Genomic DNA, 20,361 nt, shown 5'->3' on the forward strand with positions numbered 1-20,361 from the left:
AGAGATAGAAAATCATATATGTGCTTATTTTAAAATGGTATTATAACTCAAAATGTAGGGCTAAAATGAGGAAAAATAAAAGAAGATTGCTCACCACATAACTATGAAATTAAATTTTGGTTCAGAGAATCACAGAATCCCAGCATGCAAAGGGATCTCAGAGGCCCATGTAGCTTAAACTCATCTATGAGCAATGATCTCTACTATACTATCCAAACAAACAAAAGTTTATCTAACTGTTGCTTGAAAGTAATAAACATGGAAGTAAGCAGCAAAGAAAAGATTTTGAACTTAGATACTCTTAGTTCAAATTCCATGTCTTTTCCCCGTATCACACTGACCTGTGAACCTAATAAAGTTTCCAATCACCAATAGTTTTTTTTTAATTTGCTGAATAAGTATTGTCTTAGGGAAAATAAACCCACTACTTCATACCATTTTGATACCATTATATCTGGATCTGGATAACTGTGACCCCTATAGAATATGAGTTCTTGGAGGGAAAAAAGTTCTTTTGCCCTCAACTCTGCCTTTGTTTCTCCTAAACCTGGAACAGTCTTGGCACAATGCTTCTGATCAATTGATTATTTCAGTAAATTGTGACTTCATTCAACAGTAGATAAAATATATGTACATTTGAAGTTCATAGTATTTAAGACAGAGAGGGAACTGTGATATTGGTTCATCCAACCCCATCTACTTTGTAGAGGAAGAAATTGAAGCCAGGAAGTTTTGTTAGTTTACCTAAGGTCACTTAGTAGAAACAGTCAGAGCTGAAATTCATACCTAGATTGTCTAGCTCCACATATAATGCTCTTTCAACAACATCATTTTGTTGTGATTATATCACACCAGTGAAGGAAAATGCATTATGCTTTGGTACAACTATATCTGAATCTTTTTTATGAATTCCATTAAATGTCCAGTATGCAGAAACAAGATGGCTACAGAACGGACTCACAGTTAAAAATCTTCCCCCCAAAAAGGGAAATGGAATTTATAATATTTTCCAAATGTGATCTGACAAATCTAATTCCAATTGGCTCATTCATACTCTACTGCTCCCATTCCAACCAACATTGAGATTCATTTCCCTAGATAAGCTAAATCATTTTTTTTTAATATATCAAATAGGGACAAAGGCAAGATACTTCCACAAGTACAATAGTTTCTTGCATGTCATGTGTAATAATTAAATATATGTTGAATAAAATAATTTGGTAAGGCAAACAATAACCGTTAAGTCTATTCCATAATTTTTAGTCCTTTTAAATAATGCTTCTTGAACATAGAAAATAAACAAATATAAGAGATTATTTTTTTCATTTCCCATTGGTGGCAACTTTGCACTGCTTCATCATAGCCACCTCATTATCCTGTAAGATTGAGTTGGTCTGGTTTTCTCACATGCATGAGGTCCCTCTATCTTGAACTTTGACTTATACGTTCACAAAACTGAATGAAGCCTGCTCTCCTATGTATAATGTGGGGAAAGCAGATCACAGAATTAGGAAGAAGGAATGTTTTGCATCCATTTTTTTTGTTGTAATAATTTATATAAATACTCCTCAACAAACTCCTGATGCATTATTTATAAAGAAGGGATAACCAATGGGAAGCACAGGGAGGAAGTGTGGGAAGGGAGAAGGTAGGCTAATGAGCAATAGCACTACAAAACTACTATTTGTTACTCAATAATATTGCCCTCTGAAGTTAATTGTTCCAGTGGAAAATGTGTTGAATTTTAGGTTATAGAACTTTGTTCAGAAGCCGTAACTGATATATGCTTGGTCATATGATCTTGAACAGGTCCTCAGCTGCTGGGCTTCAGTTTACTCATGTGTAAAATCAATAACTGAAGTGAGCAGTTTGGGGGCAAACATCCCTTAGGCAACTTCCAGTTCTGTCATAGAATTAAGCTAAGCAAAGACCTGCTCTGGTATCTGGTCTAACTCCCTCATATCATATAGATGAGGAAATTAAAGAGATTAAGTTACTTGCTGAAGTGACTTACTTTATCCTACATATTCTTCTAAGTTCTTACCAAAGTTGTTCCACTGTCAGTGGAGCAAGAAACAGTTTTATAAGGTAATATTTCCTATCTGCACTCCTCTTCATTGTCCCCCTATTCTTGGCACTTCCAAATGTGTACTATGTAGAAGGAAAGAGAGACTGGGGAGGAGGCAAAAGGAATGGATCAGAAATTCAGAAAATGTGTTAGAAAAGCTTAACTACTTCACAAATTTCCCAAGAATGATTGCTCACCAAAAAGATGAAATAGGATCTTTCACTGTGGCCAGTAATTTTCAGATGAAAAACCAAATTAAACCTCTGACAAGCATATTAAAAAGATGATATACATATAATGCACTGTATGTGGTAGCAGGTACCATACTGCCTCCATCCTTCCTTGAATTGTGTTCTAGAGGTTTAATTTGTAAGATTTATGGATTTCTCCTCTCTTAACCTTCTCATTCCTTATGAATAATCTTTTGGTATATTCTTATGTTTCCCGATTACATGAGAAATTTGCAGAGGCCATGTTCTGAGCTGAATGCCAAATAGGCATTTTATTTCAATAATACTATTTCAATAGTAACTTTTGTATACTAGGGCTTTTCTATTTATTTAATCATTGCATTTCTTTAAAATTGCAAATTTATATTAAAAACAGATTATGAGAAAAATGGAGCTATTGTGGTTAAGCCACCAATATTTAAGTGGTAATACAAATTATCTAATATTTAGCTGATGGCAAGAAAAAATAATGTTTATTTAAAAATGAATGCTTAAACCTGAGGACCAGTGATAAATGACATTTTTTCTGTAAGTGTGGAGGAAAAGAAATTTGATCTAGAGGAAAAGTCAATTTAATTTAAAAAAAATAACCTAATATTCTCAGAAATGTGTTTATTTTCATAATTTATTGAATAAGCATTTAGCTTATATTAGGAAAATTGTTTCACCTCTCTTACCTTTATTTTCCTTATCTGTTTCATGGGGAATTGACTGGTTGACCTCCAAGGTCCCTGCCATTTTGAAAACTGTAATTCCTTGATTTACTATTCTTGACAATTCAACTTAAGCATCATACAAGAACTAATTGGTGAACCTTCCATGGTAAAGTTCTATGGTAAATGAAAGAGAATTCTCTTTCATTAACAAGTCTTTATTTTTTATAGTATATCCATATAAATATTGCAGGATTTGAAAAGTGACAATTACCCCTTACCTAATACCGATCAATCCTTGGCAGCATAAAATGTCAAATTCAACCAAGTGTTTTTGAAATAAGCAGTCACTCTCTAAATTATACTATCAATGAGTTTTATATTTTGTCTGTTTATTTGTTTTTATTTTAAATAATGCCCCTGAGAAACTATATTTATTATTTCATTCTTGCAATGAAATAAAAAAATAATAATCCAAGAATATTGAGCTGTAAAAACACAAAAATGCATTATCTGAATTCAGTGAATCTGGATGACGAAGGGCAGGAATGATGGGCAGCTGGTTAATTGTCACTTAAAAATTATGGCATTAATATGAACAATATAGTACAAGAACTACAGTTTTTAACATCTGTTGAAAAAAATTAAAACTTTCCCAGAATCATCACTATCAAAGCATTTCAGGGTACCACATTTAGTCTTGCAAGAGAGATATGTCTGAAACAGAACAAGCTCACCATGCAAGGGTTAGGGGTTAGTTCCTGAACTCATCCATCACATCCTCACTGTCAAGGCCTGAATTATTATGAAGACCTTGTGGTGAATAGAGTGCTTCACCTGGACCTTTGTGACCTCTGAAGTCACTTTCATATGTACTGATACAAAGAACACACAAAATATATAAGCAGACACCAAGGTACACATGAATACATATAACAGAAAATTTTAAAATAATAAAAAGAAAAACCTGAATAGGACACAGATAACTCGGTATCAAAAAGTCATATGGCCCAGAGTTTTAAAAAGATGGAAATGTCATTTTTCTGATATTTGTCTATGTGAAAACAAATATCACTTAGTATTCAATTGTTCATCACTTAGATTTGTGTTAAATTTAAAGGATTCCAAGTGCTTTCTCCAGCACTTTTTCACTACAACGGGAATTTGTGTGTGTGTGTGTGTGTGTGTGTGTGTTTGTGTGTGTATATGTGTGTATAGACACACACATATATATAGTATATATCAAAAGGATATATCTTTAGTTATCTTTTTATCTAACTACAAATGTATTTATATATTTGATATACATTTGTATATCCTATCATGCAGAAATACAGTTATACATATATCCTAAGTATCTTTATACTGTTATTCTGAAAGCCATTAATAAAGTTGACCCTTGAAATCTTGTGCCAGACATAACCTCATCAAAAATTATTAATAGAATTATTAATTCCACCATGGTAGAGTCTCCTGACAGACATTTTTGTGTGACATTGTAAAAGTCACTTATTATCATTAAACCTTGGATTTCTAATCAAAATGAAAGCATTGGACAGGACTTTAAGATTTCTTTTCAGATCTAGCACTAGATCTATGATTCTAGAATCCCTCAGCTTTAATTTCCTCTATGGTACAATGAGAATAACATTTGGAGCCACCTCAAATACATATGTGAGGAGGGAAATAAAATTATATATGTGAAAGGATGCTGTTTTACACTCTATCCCAATTAATGTAAATATGGAAGATCTTGACATCACTATTAAGTCAAGGGGACATTCCAAAAGCATAAATTAAAAATGAATAAATCTTAGGTAATGCTATTTAATCAATCAAAAATATAAACTAGGAGTGAAGTAAAAGCAGGGACTCACCTAAGCTCTCCCAAATTCCTTCCCAAATAATATTAAAATAACACTCAGAGTGAATTTTGAAATTGCAGAACAAACAAAAAGAAGGAATAAAAACATTTTCCATCCCAAGACAATCAACTTATGTCAGCAGTAAAGGTCAGTCCCACTGGGATGAGAATAGAGCAGAATGCAGTGCAGACTTTGCCTAACAAGCCAAGAGCAAACCTAGGAGTCAACTGAACTCATAGTAGTAGAACCCATAGTTTTCAACCCACAGATAGTAAGAGGATTGGACAACTAATTAACTAGGAGTTGAGGGATCTTTTGATAGCACTGGGGATAGGAATCAGTTGGATTGCTCATACAACAGATCTTGGTCGAAGTCTCATGGAGAGAAAGAATACAAGCACTGTAGTGATAATGATAATAGGGGAGCAGGTACCCTGGTCACAATTCTGGGTTAGAAAAGAGTGCTTTTAGTTACAGGACAGAGAATAGGTCATTAGAGTAAAGGAACAATTCCTGGAATCAGGAAGCCTCAAATTCCTGAGCTCAAATTCTGTGTCATATACTTAGTAGCTCTATGAAGGCTTAACAGTGTTTGCCTCAGTTTTCTCATATGGAAAATGAGCTAGAGAAGGACGTGACAAGTGTGTTTGCCAAGAAAACTCCAAATACAGCCACAAAGAGTCAGATACAAATGAAAAAGACTGAACAGCAACAAATGCAGGTCTTCCCCATTCTCTACTATAAAACCACTTTTCCATAAAATCCCTCCATTCTTACCATATTTATTTTTCATACCTCAAAGATCTAAAGATAGAGTACATGACTTGGAAAGAAATAAGCTCTTCAAAGGAAGGGAAAATGTTTGTTTTTGTCTTTGTATCATCACAGTTTAATATGATGCCTAGTAGATTGTCAGCAATTAATAAATAGTAGTTAATAGAACTGTATGAAGCATAATAATTCTCCTTTTGAATTATTTATCACTTTTAAAAGATATTGTTTGGACTCATACCTGCAGGATAATTCTTTGCAATGTCTATCTGGATCTAGCTCTCCAGATAGTTATGATCCATGTTTTAATCCTTCATTGATTGGAATGGGTCGTTAATAAGATGCATTATAGAAAGATTTTATTTTCAGTTTTTCATTGACAAAGCACTTTTTAAAAATCCTTAAAAAGTCTTAACCCAAGTTTGTCAATAAACTCAAATCTGGGACTCCAAAATATATTATGCTTGAAAATGCTTTTAGACATTTTAAACACGTTATATGGACAGAGGAGAGGGAACATAGGGGCGTTGGATAAAAGGGCAAACTGGTTGACAAACTATGAAAATAGGATTGAATTCCTGCCTCTAACTCACATCAACTTGGTGAATTTGGGCAAGTAATTTAATATCTCTCTACCCCAGGAACATGCTTTTTCTATAATATAAAGCACTTCCTAATCTGCATATTCAGGGATTCTTAACCTAGATTCTCTGAATTTCATCATCATTATTGTTATTATATTTTCAATAATTGTCATCATCCTTTTCCAGAATGAAGGACAAACAACAACAAATGCCATTGGCTTTGAGAAAGAGGACTTTAAAATCTGGTCTGGTAATAATTAATAATAATGATGATGATGATGATGATGATAAAGTTAAGGACCTTAAATGAGTCAGGAAGTTGCAAGTCCCATGTTAAGTAAAAAATGCTAAAATTTAATCTGACTTTTAAACACTTAAAAATTCTAACGTAAAATAAGACAGATTAGAACATTTACATCAGCAAATAACCCACCGATGCTGTCACCTAAAACATGAATCTCTTGGTCTGGTTTTCTTTCTAATACAATTGGACTGATAACACAATTTTCTAGAGGTAATCTGATCTCCCGTCTATGAAGGAGTACTCATGGGTGCAGAATTTCAATGACGCTTTATGTTGCCGGGCCTTCCAAATCCAGGGGGTGAAACAAAAAATGAAAAGACTCATTCACAGGGAAAATAACCTTGAAATATTTTCCACGATCCAAAATGCACGCTGCTTGAAAGGTTTGAAATGCAGACATGTTTTCTGGGAAAGCCGTGAATAGTCCGCGACTCACATACGCCTTTCCTATCCCATCACACACGTGAGTACACAAACGCAAGCCCTCTCTAGCACTCCAGAAAGAAGGATGACAAAATCAGCCTGTTTTCAGGCTTGGTGGTGGCCAGGTCGGCTTCAGCCGCATGTCTGCAGCACCCCCTGGCCCAGGCTGACGGAACAGCAAGCCCTCGGCGTCCTGCTTAATGATTTGCTGCCCAAAGGGAGACTTGGAGAACACTTGTAAAGCCCAGGAGCTATTGTAAGCCGGCTTTATTGAAGGAAATGTTCTATTTGATTTGCGGTGATCGGTTCCTCACCTAAACTTTAGATTGTCTCACACCTAAACTTTAGATTGTCTCGCACCTAATGCCCCCTCTCTGTTGAATGAACCAGGAGATGGCACGGCATCCCTATAGGATTCTCCCCCACATAAACCTTTTCAGTTAGGACAAATTCGCAATTTCCTAGCTCTGATCAAAGAATCAATCACCCGCAATGTAAGCCGGAACTCCAGGGAGGGTTAACCAGAACATCCCCAATGAATAAAAGAAAAGAAAGAAAAAAAAAACTCAGAAATAATGCGAAGTGCAGCAAATGAATGTGACCGAGCATAAAGCCGGCGGCCACCATTCATGTGATAAGTGTGGATGTACTCACTTTACCTCTTGGGCCATGTATCATGTTCCGGGACTCATCCCGGATCGGGGAGCTTCTGATTCCCAAGCTTCTGCCCCATCCATATAAAATTTGTCTGATGCCTTTTTTGAGCGCTCATTGTTTCCTTATTAAGCTGCAATGTACATTCTCTGCATATCACACCAGTGCTGTGAGCATAGCACCTGTCAGTAAGAATTCAGCAACATAGAGCTCAAAGGCTTTGATGGGGACCTTAATGGAATACAAATTTTTCAGTGCAGCACGCCAGTCTGTAACGTAGGTTGGGGTGCACAGGGTTTCTATTAGATTGCTTCCCCCCAGACTTAAGAAGGAGAAAATGTTGTTTAAAAGTAGTGAGCCTAAAAAGATCTGGCTATATATTTGTCTAACCCCTATTTTTAGTTTTTCTCCCCAATTCAGAGCCATTTGAAAAGACCTATTTTGTTCATTATTCTGAGCTCATGAAACCTGGATACTGTAAATCATTTGGTCAATGTACATTAAATTTAATTTTGTCTGACCACCAGGACTGGGCAAAGACCAACAAATTGATTGGGTTCGGAAAAGTTGATCTGGAGAAGAGGGCCACTTAATGAACTCCAAGCTTGTCAGATGCTGCTAATGCACACAGTTTTCGATCACTTAGTCAATTTCCCGCTAATTGAGTTTATCATTTGAAACCCCAATTCAATGCTAATGATACAAAAATAGGAGCCTGTCTTTCAGACTAGCTCCCTTGACAAAATGTCAGGTATTGATGTTTTTCCGCACCAAACTTGTCCTCTTCCTCTTGTGTCAGGCCTTGTTGTCTGTTCCAGAAGTACAATTACAAGAATATTTGCATTTGGGATATGTGATATATGTGTGTATGCACACATATATACACATACATTTGCACATATGTATATTTACAAATATATAACATAGACACCTTGCATTTATATGTGTGTATATGTAAACATACACACATATACATATTTATATAGATGTACCTATATACATAATTGTGTCCATACATATATCTATATCTGCATATATAGATAAATAGATATAAAATTCACACACACACACACACATAGGGAAATTGACTGGCAATATCAAAACCTGCAAAAGAGCTCAGGCAGGCTTAATGGGATATATGCAAATGTTCCCCACACAGGTCTGAAACTGTCATATGTCTGTTGTTATTTTAAGTCTAGTATGATCTCCGCTCTGTTCTAGCCCCTTTTATTTTCCACTCAAAGAAAGTAGTATGTTTGTAGGACTGGACCAGCCTAAGGGGAATGTCAAGAAAGCTTGCAAGATTTTGTTGTAAGGAATCATTAGGGGAACCAGTTGATTATATAACCTTGTCACCAAGAAAAAGTGAAGCCTATAGTATATAGTGACATTAAAAGAGGGGTAAAGAAAGTGCAGAAAGGAGCTGATTTCTGTAGGTTTACAAAATCAAGGCAGCATTGTAGAAATTAGAAGAGAGCAGAGAATAGTAACTGATTATGCTTTAATTTTTTTTTAAATGAAAGAGGAACCCAACTTAGCAATTCATTGTGGATCAAAAATAGCTCAGCATAATTCATAAGGTCCTGTGTGTGGGGAGCACTGACACTCATTATTATGATAATTCCTTATGATAACTTTTTATTGAACATAAGCATTGCCATGATTAAATATCTTAACAGGCAGTTCTCCCCCAATGATGACTGTAGTTTCAGTGCAAGACCTTATATATTTCCATGCTAAAATAAAATTACCATTCAACATGTGACCAGAGTCTAAAGAAATCATGTCTTTGCACAATCTTCCTCTGTATGTATATATAGACACAAATATGTGTTTATATATATATATGGATATTATATATGAATATATATGTGTGATTTTATTCAATTTCATATTCCTATCAACTACCCATTTGTCACACATGTGAACAATGCATTCTCTACATCCCATATGGAATGAAATAGAAGTCAGTTTTGCCCAAATTATCCAATCTTCTGCTTTTTTTATGGACCAGGTAAAGTCTCTTACCAAAATATTTTTAAAAGAAAAAAAATAACATTTTCACAAACTCCAAATTAATAATCCAGACTAGAGGGCTGAAGTCAGAATGAAGAACACCTGAATTTGTGTATTTCTACTGATACTAACTTTATTACTGTGAGCAAGTCACTCAGGGATGTTGCACATAAGGCAACTTCCTAAGACAATCAGTTACAGACAGGTACAATACTTTGGTAGAAAGAAATCCCTCAGTGACTTTTTAAGACTTTGATTTATTGTTCCAACAAGACATATGCGTCATATTAATTGTAAACCCTCACCCTGCTCTACTGCTATACCATATAATAGCAGCAACAATACTGGATATGAAAATAGGAGGTTTAGGTTCATAGTCATGCTTCAATTCTCAACTGATCCTTGCTCAAACTCTTTATCTGAGTCTCAGTTTTCTCAACTGGAAAATGAGTATAACAACATTCCTGTCCCTGTTCATTGTCAGGAAACTATTTTCTGAACATTAAATGCTATATAATTGTCAGGACCCAAAATTTTATAGCTGAATATATATATATATTGCTAAAAACATTCAGATCCTTCCCTCAAATCATAATTTCTTCCTCTGAACTCTTAGTAATATCATTTGCATATGGTCATTTGATATTAACAAAAGTGACAATTCTGTAATATACTTTAATCTTTTGATAGGAATGATAGATATGGGTAATCATTTCACTGATGTAAATTACAATTCCTCTAAAGCTGAAATTGTCTGTCTTTCTATAAATATCTGTCTTGTATTCAACCAATACCTTTGAGTCCTTTCCTCTGGAATCCACAGGTTCTCTCATGATTTTGGATGAACTAACATAGTATTCAGATTATACATCTGGTATCTCTGAGCCTCAATCTATAAGAAGGCTATTACATATTCTAATGATACATACCACACTATGAATTTTTTTATGCAGCTTCTTTCACGCAAGTGATTGCTCTTAATGTACAGAAGAATTACATGTTTCTCATCATTAATTTTCCAGTGGTTTTAGCATTACATTTTTATATAATTTCAAGATAACAGTATTTGATTGTATATACACATATATCATCTGTGAATATTAAAATGTTAATGTGAGAGATAAATACTTTTGTGGAAGTTAACAAACAGTACAGACTGAAATCTGTCCATTTAAAAAATATATCTGTTCCCATTTACTCCAAATACTCATTTCTAGATTGAGCTCATGATTGTTTTGAAGTGTCTGTCCATATGGACTATCCATATCATAAGGACAATATGAATTTTCCATCCACTATTTTTCCATTGTGAATCAATATACCAACATATTTTGCTGTTTTACCGTAGTAAATATTTAGACTCTTTCCTACATAGTTTATATGTGTACATATATGCATGTATATCATATACACACATATATAACATTAAAGAATATTTCAATACTTAAAGTTCATATAATATAGTATCTGAAACACTGAGGTAAAAACATGTTTTTTTTTTTCAATTTTAACTATATGCTCCACTATATCATTATCTTTGTAAACTATTTCCCTATCTCGCCAGCTAAGTTCCCAGACAGCAGGGAATATTATATAATTTCTCTGTGTATCACCAGCATTTATCATCCTGACCCTCATGTTGCCAGTGATCTATACACAATGATGATGATGATGGCAAAAAATGATAATGATAATGATGGAAATTGGCAGGAGGAAGATGATGATATCAAAAATCCTATGAAAATAGCATAGGATTTTGGGTTAGAGGACCTTAATTTAAATCTTTGACATTTAACTACCTGTATGACTTTGTATGTTATTCTCCTGGCCTAACACTCCCCATCTGAAAAATTAGATTGGGTAGGATTCAAAGTGCTTCAAATTCTCTTTCATTTGTATAATGGGCTGAGGCTTGAGTTGATGCACTGAAGCCCCAAGCACGTGAGGCTAAACAGTAATTAGACTATACTCTATTAATATATATGCTTGGAGAAAGAATGGCCCCCACCCACTCTCTGTGCAAGTCCTGATGTGTTGTATTGAAAATGACGATTTTGGTGGGTGGAGGCAAAGGGGCAGGAAGAGAGGCAGAGAGAGACTGCTGTTTGGGTTCTGTCTGGTGGCTGCTGTTCTCGTGGCTTCTGGTCTAGGTGACTTCTTGAGGCAGCTGCTGACATTGCTAATCTTCCTTTATTTCCACTCCTTCTTTACCTCCGATCCTCCTTCACCTCCACTAAGAATAAAGATTGAAGATTTTTCCTTAACCTGAATTCCTGACTCTGGCTGATTTTAAAATATGCGGTCATCACACATTTGTACATCTGTGATGCTATGCATTAATGATTGTGATAGAGATTGTGATGGCAGTGATGATGGTGAATGATAGTGATAATAATAAAATTATATTGAGATATATTAAGAAGTGAAAGATTTAACTAATCACCCAAAGGTTAGATCTATATTATGGATACATATGGATATGAAGATATTGCAAATGCCTAAATGTTTGAACAAGTACTGATTTATAATCTAGATGGCCCACTGACTTTTCCCCTTATGTCCTATATCCCAGAGACATATATTGAAGTTAGATTCTGATTTCTCAATGAGTCATATAGATAACCTGACTCCTTAAAGATCACTCTGATGAGTATCAGCCACTAACCTAGAAATGTTTAAATTACAGGTTTAGTAACAAATTATTTTGTCTTTGTCTGGAAGCTTGCCTATTTAAACTCAAAGAGTTCCATCATTATATCAGCTTCAGAATGACAAAACTTTTGCACTTGGAAACTCTTGAGTACCATTTATTAAAGCATAAAGGGAATTGTGACGCATTATTCTTAATGCAAAACCAAAATCATAAAATCACAAATCTTGAGAGTTGAGACAAAATCAGGCCTTTAGTCTAACCTTATACAAAAAGAATCTTCATCATAACCAATCAAATAAAAAAATTAAGCCTCTTCTTGAAGATCTTCAAGGAAAGCACACCTAGAACTTCTCAGATAAAATCATTCCGTTTCAAAGTCTTTCCTGGTAACAAGCCTAAATTTGTCTTCCTCCACAGATTGCTTATAGTTAACCCTCCAGAAACCAAACAGAACAAATCCAGTTTTTCCTCAATATAAAAGCTTCTCAAATACATGAAAATGTTCCTCATGCCCCACTCCAACATCCTTTGCCTTGTATAGGTAGCCCTGAGGCAAAAACAACCTGTGCCCCATATGTGGTCTTCATTTTCTTGCCCAAACCTACATAATCAGTGCTTATATATACTTAGCTTCTTTCTAGAAATATCATTTGTGGCCATATGAATCGGCAGAAGTGGGAAGCTGTCATTCAATTTGATAAGCCTGTCAAAATTGCAATTCTTTTAATTAAGTAAATATAAGTTTCAGTGTCATAGTAACATTACCATTATCTATGAACTGATGTCATAGAGACTGAGTTATCTGTCAATTGGTAGTATGAACACAAGGCCATTTAAACTGATTGGCAGAAAAATCATTTGAAGAGTTTCAAAGTATAAAAATAAGTTTTTGGAATAAAGAGGGGAAAGTCCCAATTGTGTTTCTTTTAGAACCATGTATTTTGAGTTAGAAGGGATCTAAGAAGCCATTTCATCCAAATTGCTTATTTTATAGCTAAAATTCTGAAGGCTGAAGAGGATAATTTAATTTGTCTTGTCCAAATAAGTAGTATGTAGCAAAGCAACAATCTAAACTCAAATTTTCTGATTCTATATGCATTATTGTTTCTATTGTGCCTTTCAAGAAATCATATGTTTGCTTATTTCCAAGCAATATAAATGTATGCACATATATTTTACATAAATATGAAACACTCATACAAATATATTCACACATAATTGCCATATGTATACAAAAGTGCACATACATAGTTGCTATACACATATCTTCCTACATACATATTTACATGTAGTCTCTGCATATATGCATTATACTTGCCAAATATGATATGACAAAATATATTGTTGTATGTATTATAAAGAACACAAAATAAAAGTACATGCATATATATGAGTGTGATCATGTCAACACAACTTAAATGCTGCAATATTATTCTAATAATATTTCTCCAAGAGGCTTTTGTGTATGCAACATTTCCAAAGCTATTTCCTTTTTAAATGCTCTGATTCGTGGGGCTTCTGAACTTATGAAATTCAATAACCAGTCCTTTTTAAAGCACTTTAATGGAAAAGCACTCCAGTCTATAAAATCAAATGATCCAGCCCCACTCTAAACAACAAAAAAAAGATTCATCATAATCAGTTTGACTCATCAATTGTGTGTAACCATACAAAAGAAAAATGCTACAAGTAACTTCTTATTGCAGATAGCTTTAAATTTATATTCCATAGTTTAAGTAAATATGAAAAGATTATCAACACAGCTCTTACAAGTCCCAAGGATTTTCATTCTACCTAATAAACTAAATGGAACCTAAGAAATGGACATCTCAGATAAAGACTAGCTCTTTTACAGGAAGAAAAAAAATTAGACATCATCAGGCAAATAAGCTACTATAGAAAAAGAAATGGAAAGTGTTTTTGGAAGGAAGGAACAGTTGTTACTTTTAAAGTAATTAATCTAATGAGGTTCATTATTTCTTTTTTCTTTTTTTTCTTCTTCCTGCATGGTACTAATTTTCATCCAGGTGACAAAGGTCATTATCTGCTTCAGCAAAAGATGAGAATTCTTATTCAACTACTTAGACTAAACATGGTTTAAGAAGTTGCAATAATCAGGATTGGCTTGTTTCTCTCTGACAAAGCTGCTAAATATCATGTAGTTTTCGAGAATGGGTAGGTAAGGAACACCTCAAGAACTAAAGATCGTGAGCCATTAATCTCTTTGCAAATATCAGCACCAAAGCTGTTCTTCATAATTCTCAGAATGTCATGCTTTTTCTACATCATCCTCTAGTAAGATGCATTGATATTTTCAGAAGGCAGATTGAATTAAAATTTTTCTAAAAGACAATTTCTTGATTTTTCCCTTCTTTTTTATGAATGGACCTGTTTTGGAAGTTCTAAAAGTATTACTGGGAATGGAAAAATGGAAAAAAAGACAAAATAAAACAAATAAACAGAAATACCTATAATTATACAGATAAATACAAATACACATTTAATGAATATCAAATGTTTTCAATCAATACTGATTAGAGAAATCCAAATTAAAGCAACTCTGAGGTACCACCTCACACTTCTCAGATTGGCTAAGACAACAGGAAAAGATGATGAAAAATATTGGAGGAGATGTTGGAAAACTGGGACATTAATGCATTGTTAGTGGAGTTGTGAAGCTATTCAACCATTCTGGAGAACAATCTGGAACTATACTCAAAGAGTTATCAAATTGTGCATACCCTTTGTCCCAGAAGTGCCATTATTGGATCAGTAGCCCAAGGAAATCATAAAGGAAGGAAAAAAGGCCTTCAAGAATAAAAATGTTTGTAGCAGCTCTTTTTGTGGCAGCGAAGAATTAAATTGGTTTTACTTACTTCACTTAGCATCACTTCATGTAAGTCTCTCCAGTCCTTTCTGAAATCATCATGCTGAATGTTTCTTATAAAAATAATATCCTATAACATTATTCAGTCATTCTCCAACTGATGGGCATCCATTTTGTTTCTATTTCTTGCCACTTTAAAAGGGGTGGTGCAAATATATTTGCACATGTGAATCCTTTTCCCTTTTTTATGATCTCTTTGGGATACAGACTCAATAATCTCACGGCTGGATCAAAAGGTATGCACATTTTTATTGCCCTTTGGGTATAGTTCCAAATTGTTCTCTAGAATGATTGATCAGTTCAAAACTTTAACAGCAATGTAATAGCTTCCCACTTTTCCCACATTCCCTCCAACATTTATCATTATCTTTCCTGTCATCTTAGTCAGTCAGAGAGTTTGTGAAGTTGTAAGTCAGAATTATCTTAATTTGCTTTTCTCTAAACAATAGTGATTTAGAGCATTTTTTTTCCATATGACTAGATATGGCTTTCATTTATTCATCTTAAAACTATTTGTGTCTTTGACCCACTTATCAATTGGAGAATGGCTTATATTCTTATAAATTTCTGTCAATTCTCTATAAATTTCAGAAATGAGGTTTTTATCAAAAACTTTGGATATAAAATTTTCACAAGTTTCTATTTCCCTTCTGATCCTGATTGCATTGGTTTTATTTGTACAGAACCTTTTTACTTTAATATAATCAAAATTAGCAATTTTCTATTTCATAATGTTCTGTAATTCTTTTTTAGCCATAAATCTCTTGGATAGGTTTAGTGAATATAATAAAGATGACAATACTCCCTAAACTAATCTATTTATTTAGTTCTATACCAATCAGACTCCTAAGAAACTATTTTAATGACCTAGAAAAAATAACAACAAAATTCATCTGGAATAAAAAAAAAAAAGGTCAAGAATTTCAAGGGAACTAATGAAAAAACCAAATGAATGTGGCCTAGCTATACTTGATCCAAAACTATATTATAAAGTAGGGATCACCAAAATCATTTGACATTGGCTAAGAAATAGACTAGTTGATCAGTGGAATAGGTTAGTTTTAAAAGACAAAATAGTCAATAACTATTGCAATCTAATGTTTGACAAACCCAAAGACCCCAACTTTTGGGATAAGAATTCACTATTTGACAAAAACTTCTGGGAAAATTGGAAATTAGTATGGAAGAAACTAGGCCTTGACCCATGCTTAACACCATTCACCAAGATAAGATCAAAATGGGTTTATGATCTAGGCATAAAGAATGAGATTATAAATGAATTAGAAGAAGATGGGATAGTTTACCTCTCAGACCTGTGGAGGAAGAAGGAATTTGTGACCAAAGAAGAATTAGAGATCATTATTGATCACAAAATAGAAAATTTTGACTCTATCAAGTTAATAAAAGTTAAAAAGCTTTTGTACAAACAAAACTAACGCAGACAAGATTAGAAGGGAAGCAATAAACTGGGAAGACATTTTTACAGCTAAAGGTTCTGATAAAGGCCTCATTTGTAAAATACATAGAGAATTGACACTAATTTGTAAGAAATCAAGCCATTCTCCAATTGATAAATGGTCAAAGGATATAAACAGACAATTTTCAGATAATGAAATTGAAACGTTCTTCTCATGTGAAAAAGGTGTTCCAAATCTTTATTTATCAGAGAAACACAAATTAAGAGAACTCTGAGGTACTGCTACATGCTTCTCAAATTGGCCAACATGACAGGAAAAGATAATGACAAATGTTGGAGGAGATATGGGAAAACTGGGATACTGATGCATTGTTGGTGGAGTTGTGAACGGATCCAACCATTCTAGAGAGCAATTTTGAACTACATTCAAAAAGATATCAAACTGTGTATATCCTTTGATCCAGCAGTGTTACTGCTGGGCTTATATCCCAAAGAGACATTAAAGGGAAAAGGACTTGTATGTGCAAAAATATCTGTGGCAGCCCTCTTCATAGTGGCTAGAAACTGGAAACTGAGTGGATGCCCATCAATTGGAGAATGGCTGAGTAAATTGTGATATATGAATGTTATGAAATATTACTGTTCCGTAAGAAATGACCAGCAGGATGAATAGAGAATGGCTTGGACAGACTTACATGAACTGAGGCTGAGTGAAATGAGCAGAACCAGGAGATCATTATACACTTCAACAGCAATACTATATGAGGATCAATTTTGATGAAAGTGGCTATCTTCAACAATGAGAGGATTCAAATCAGTTCCAATTGATCAATAATGAATAGAACCAGTACTACAGTGAAAGCACACTGGGAAATGAGTGTCAACCACAGCATAGCATTTCCACTCTTTCTGTTATTGATTGTTCGCATTTTTGTTTTTCTTCTCAGATTATTTTTACATTCTTTCCAAATCTGATTTTTCTTGTACAGCAAGATAACTGTATAGATATGTATACAAATACTGCATTTGACATAAACGTTAACACATTTAACATGTATGGGACTACCTGTCATCTAGGGGAGGGAGGGGAGGAAAGGAGGGGAAAAGTTGGAACAGAAGTTTTTGCATTGACATTGGTCAATGTTGAAAAGTTATCCATGTATATGTTTTGTCAATAAAAAGCTATAATAAAAAGACTGTGATGATCAGTACTGATAGATATAGCTCTTTTAAACAGAGTTGATTGATTTATTTCAATTCCAATAGACTTGTGATAGAGACAATCACCTGCATCCAAAAAGAGGAATGAGAACTGACTGTGGATTACAATGTTGCATTTTTATTTTTTTTTGGTGGCTTTTTTCATTTATTTTATTTTCTTTCTCATTTTTTCCTTTCTGATTTCATTTTTCTTGTGTAGCATGATAATTGTGCAATATGTATAGAAGAATTGCACTTGTTTAACATATAGTAAATTGCTTGCTGTCTACGAAAGGGGGTGGAGGGAAGAAAGGGAGAACAAATTGGAACACAAGGTTTTGCCAGAGTGAATGTTGAAAATTATCTCTACAAATATTTTAAAAAGCAAAAAGCTATTATTTTAAAATAAAAAAAATAAATAAAATGGGAAAGTCATTCATTTTCTCTTCTGATTTTTTTTATATTTGATTTTTTTTTTTGCTTTTATTTAGTTAGTTATTTTGAAACACATTGCTTTATGAATCAAGTTGGGAGAGAAAAATCAAAACAAAAAGGTAAAGTCATAGGAGAGGGAAAAAAAAAACACAGAAAAGAGAAGTAAACATAGCATGTGTTGATTTACATTCAATCCCTATAGTTCTTTTTCTGAATGAATATGAAATTTTCTATCCAAAGTCTATTAGGATTGCCTTGGATCACTGAACCACTAAGAAGAATGAATCAAGCTTTTCATAGTTGATCATCACATATTCTTGCTGTTATTGTGCATAAGGTATTCCTGTTTTTGTTTCTTTTCCTCAGCATCAGTTTATGTAAATCTTTACAGGCCTTTCAAAAATCAGCTTGTTCATTTTTGTTTTTAATAGACCACAATATGTAATTGCCTTCATATAAAACAATTTGTTCAGTAATTCCCCAAATGATTTTTCACTACTCATTTGCTAAGTCTTTGCTACCACAAAAAAGTTGCTACAAACATGTTTGCACATGTGGGTCATTTTCCCTGCTTTATAATTTCCTTGGGACATAGATCCACTAGTGGCACTGTGGATCATTTCAAAACCCCACCAACAATGCATTAGTGTCCCTGTTTTCCCACATCCCCTCCAATATTTATCATTATCTTTTCCTGTCATCTTAGCCAACTATAAAGGTGTGTAGTGTTATCTCAGATAGGTTTTAATTTGCATTTTTCTAATCAATAGTGATTTAGAGCATTTTTTTCATAAGATTATAGATGGCTTTAATTTCATTACCTGAAAACTGTCTGTTCATATCCCTCAATGATTTGTTAATTAGGGAATACTTTTTTTTTCTTGTAAATTTGACACTCTTCTTTATATATTTTAGAAATGAGACCTTTATCAAAAACACTGACTGTAAAAAATTTTTTCCCTAGTTTTGCACTTTCCTTTTTATCTTATTTCTGTTTATTTTGTTTGTGCAAAAACTTGTTAATTTAATGTAACTGAAGTTGTCGTTTTGCCTTTCATAATGTTTTCTAGTTCTTCTTCAGTTATAAATTCCTTCCTTCTCCAAAATTGTGATAGGTAAATTATCCCTTGATCTCCTAATTTTCTTGTAATATCACTCTTTATGCTTAAATCATATACATATTTTAAGCTTATTTTGGTATGCAGTGTGAGATATATGCCAATGCTAAGTTTTTAATATAATATTTTTTAATTTTCCTCACAATTTTTGTCAAATATTGAGTTCTTATTCCAGAATCTGAAGTTTGGGGCTTTATCAAATACTAGATTACTATAAGCCTTGATTATTATGTCCCATGTTTCTAACCTATTCCACTGATCCACCACTCTATTTCTTAGCCAGTAGTAAGTGGTTTTGATGGCTACTGCTTTATGACATTGTTTTAGGTCTGATTTAATATATATAGCCTTTTGTTCCTCCAGATAGATTTTCTATTTTTTTCTAGGTCTATAAAATAATTTTTGGGACTATTCCAGTAATATATACAAATGTTGATGATTTGTGTAGGTTTATTTTATATGCTGCAACTTTGCTAAAACTGTGAATTGCTTACCATAGATTTGTGGATAATTTTCTAGGATTCTGTATGTATATCATCATATCATCTGCAAAGAGCAATAGTTTTATTTTCTCTTTGCCTATTTTGATTCCTTTAATAAAATATTCAATTAATAAGCAAAATAGTTTAGGTAGTATTGTTATCTTTATTATATCTATCCAAGAGCACTTTCTATTTTTCCAGTTATTTAGGTCTGACTTTAATTGTGTAGAAAGTGTTTTGTAGTTTTTCTCATTTACTTCCTTACATTTCTTGGCAGATAGATTCCCAAATATTTTATACTATTGATAGTTATTTTAAATGGAATTTCTCTTTGTATCTCTTGCTGTTGGGTTTTGTTAGTGATGTATAAAAATGCTGATGATTTATGTGGATTTATTTTGTATCCTGCAACTTTACTAAAGTTGTGGATTATTTCTAATATTTTAATTGATTCTCTAGGATTCTCTAAGTATATCATCATATCATCTGCAAAGAGTGATAATTTGGATTCCTCATTACCTACTCTAATTCCTTTAATCTCTTTTTTTTTTCTTACTGTCAAAGCTAGCATTTCTAATACAATATTGAATAGTAATGGTGA

Source organism: Sarcophilus harrisii, chromosome 4 (assembly GCF_902635505.1).
Source record: "Sarcophilus harrisii chromosome 4, mSarHar1.11, whole genome shotgun sequence".
NCBI classification, from domain to species: domain Eukaryota; kingdom Metazoa; phylum Chordata; class Mammalia; order Dasyuromorphia; family Dasyuridae; genus Sarcophilus; species Sarcophilus harrisii.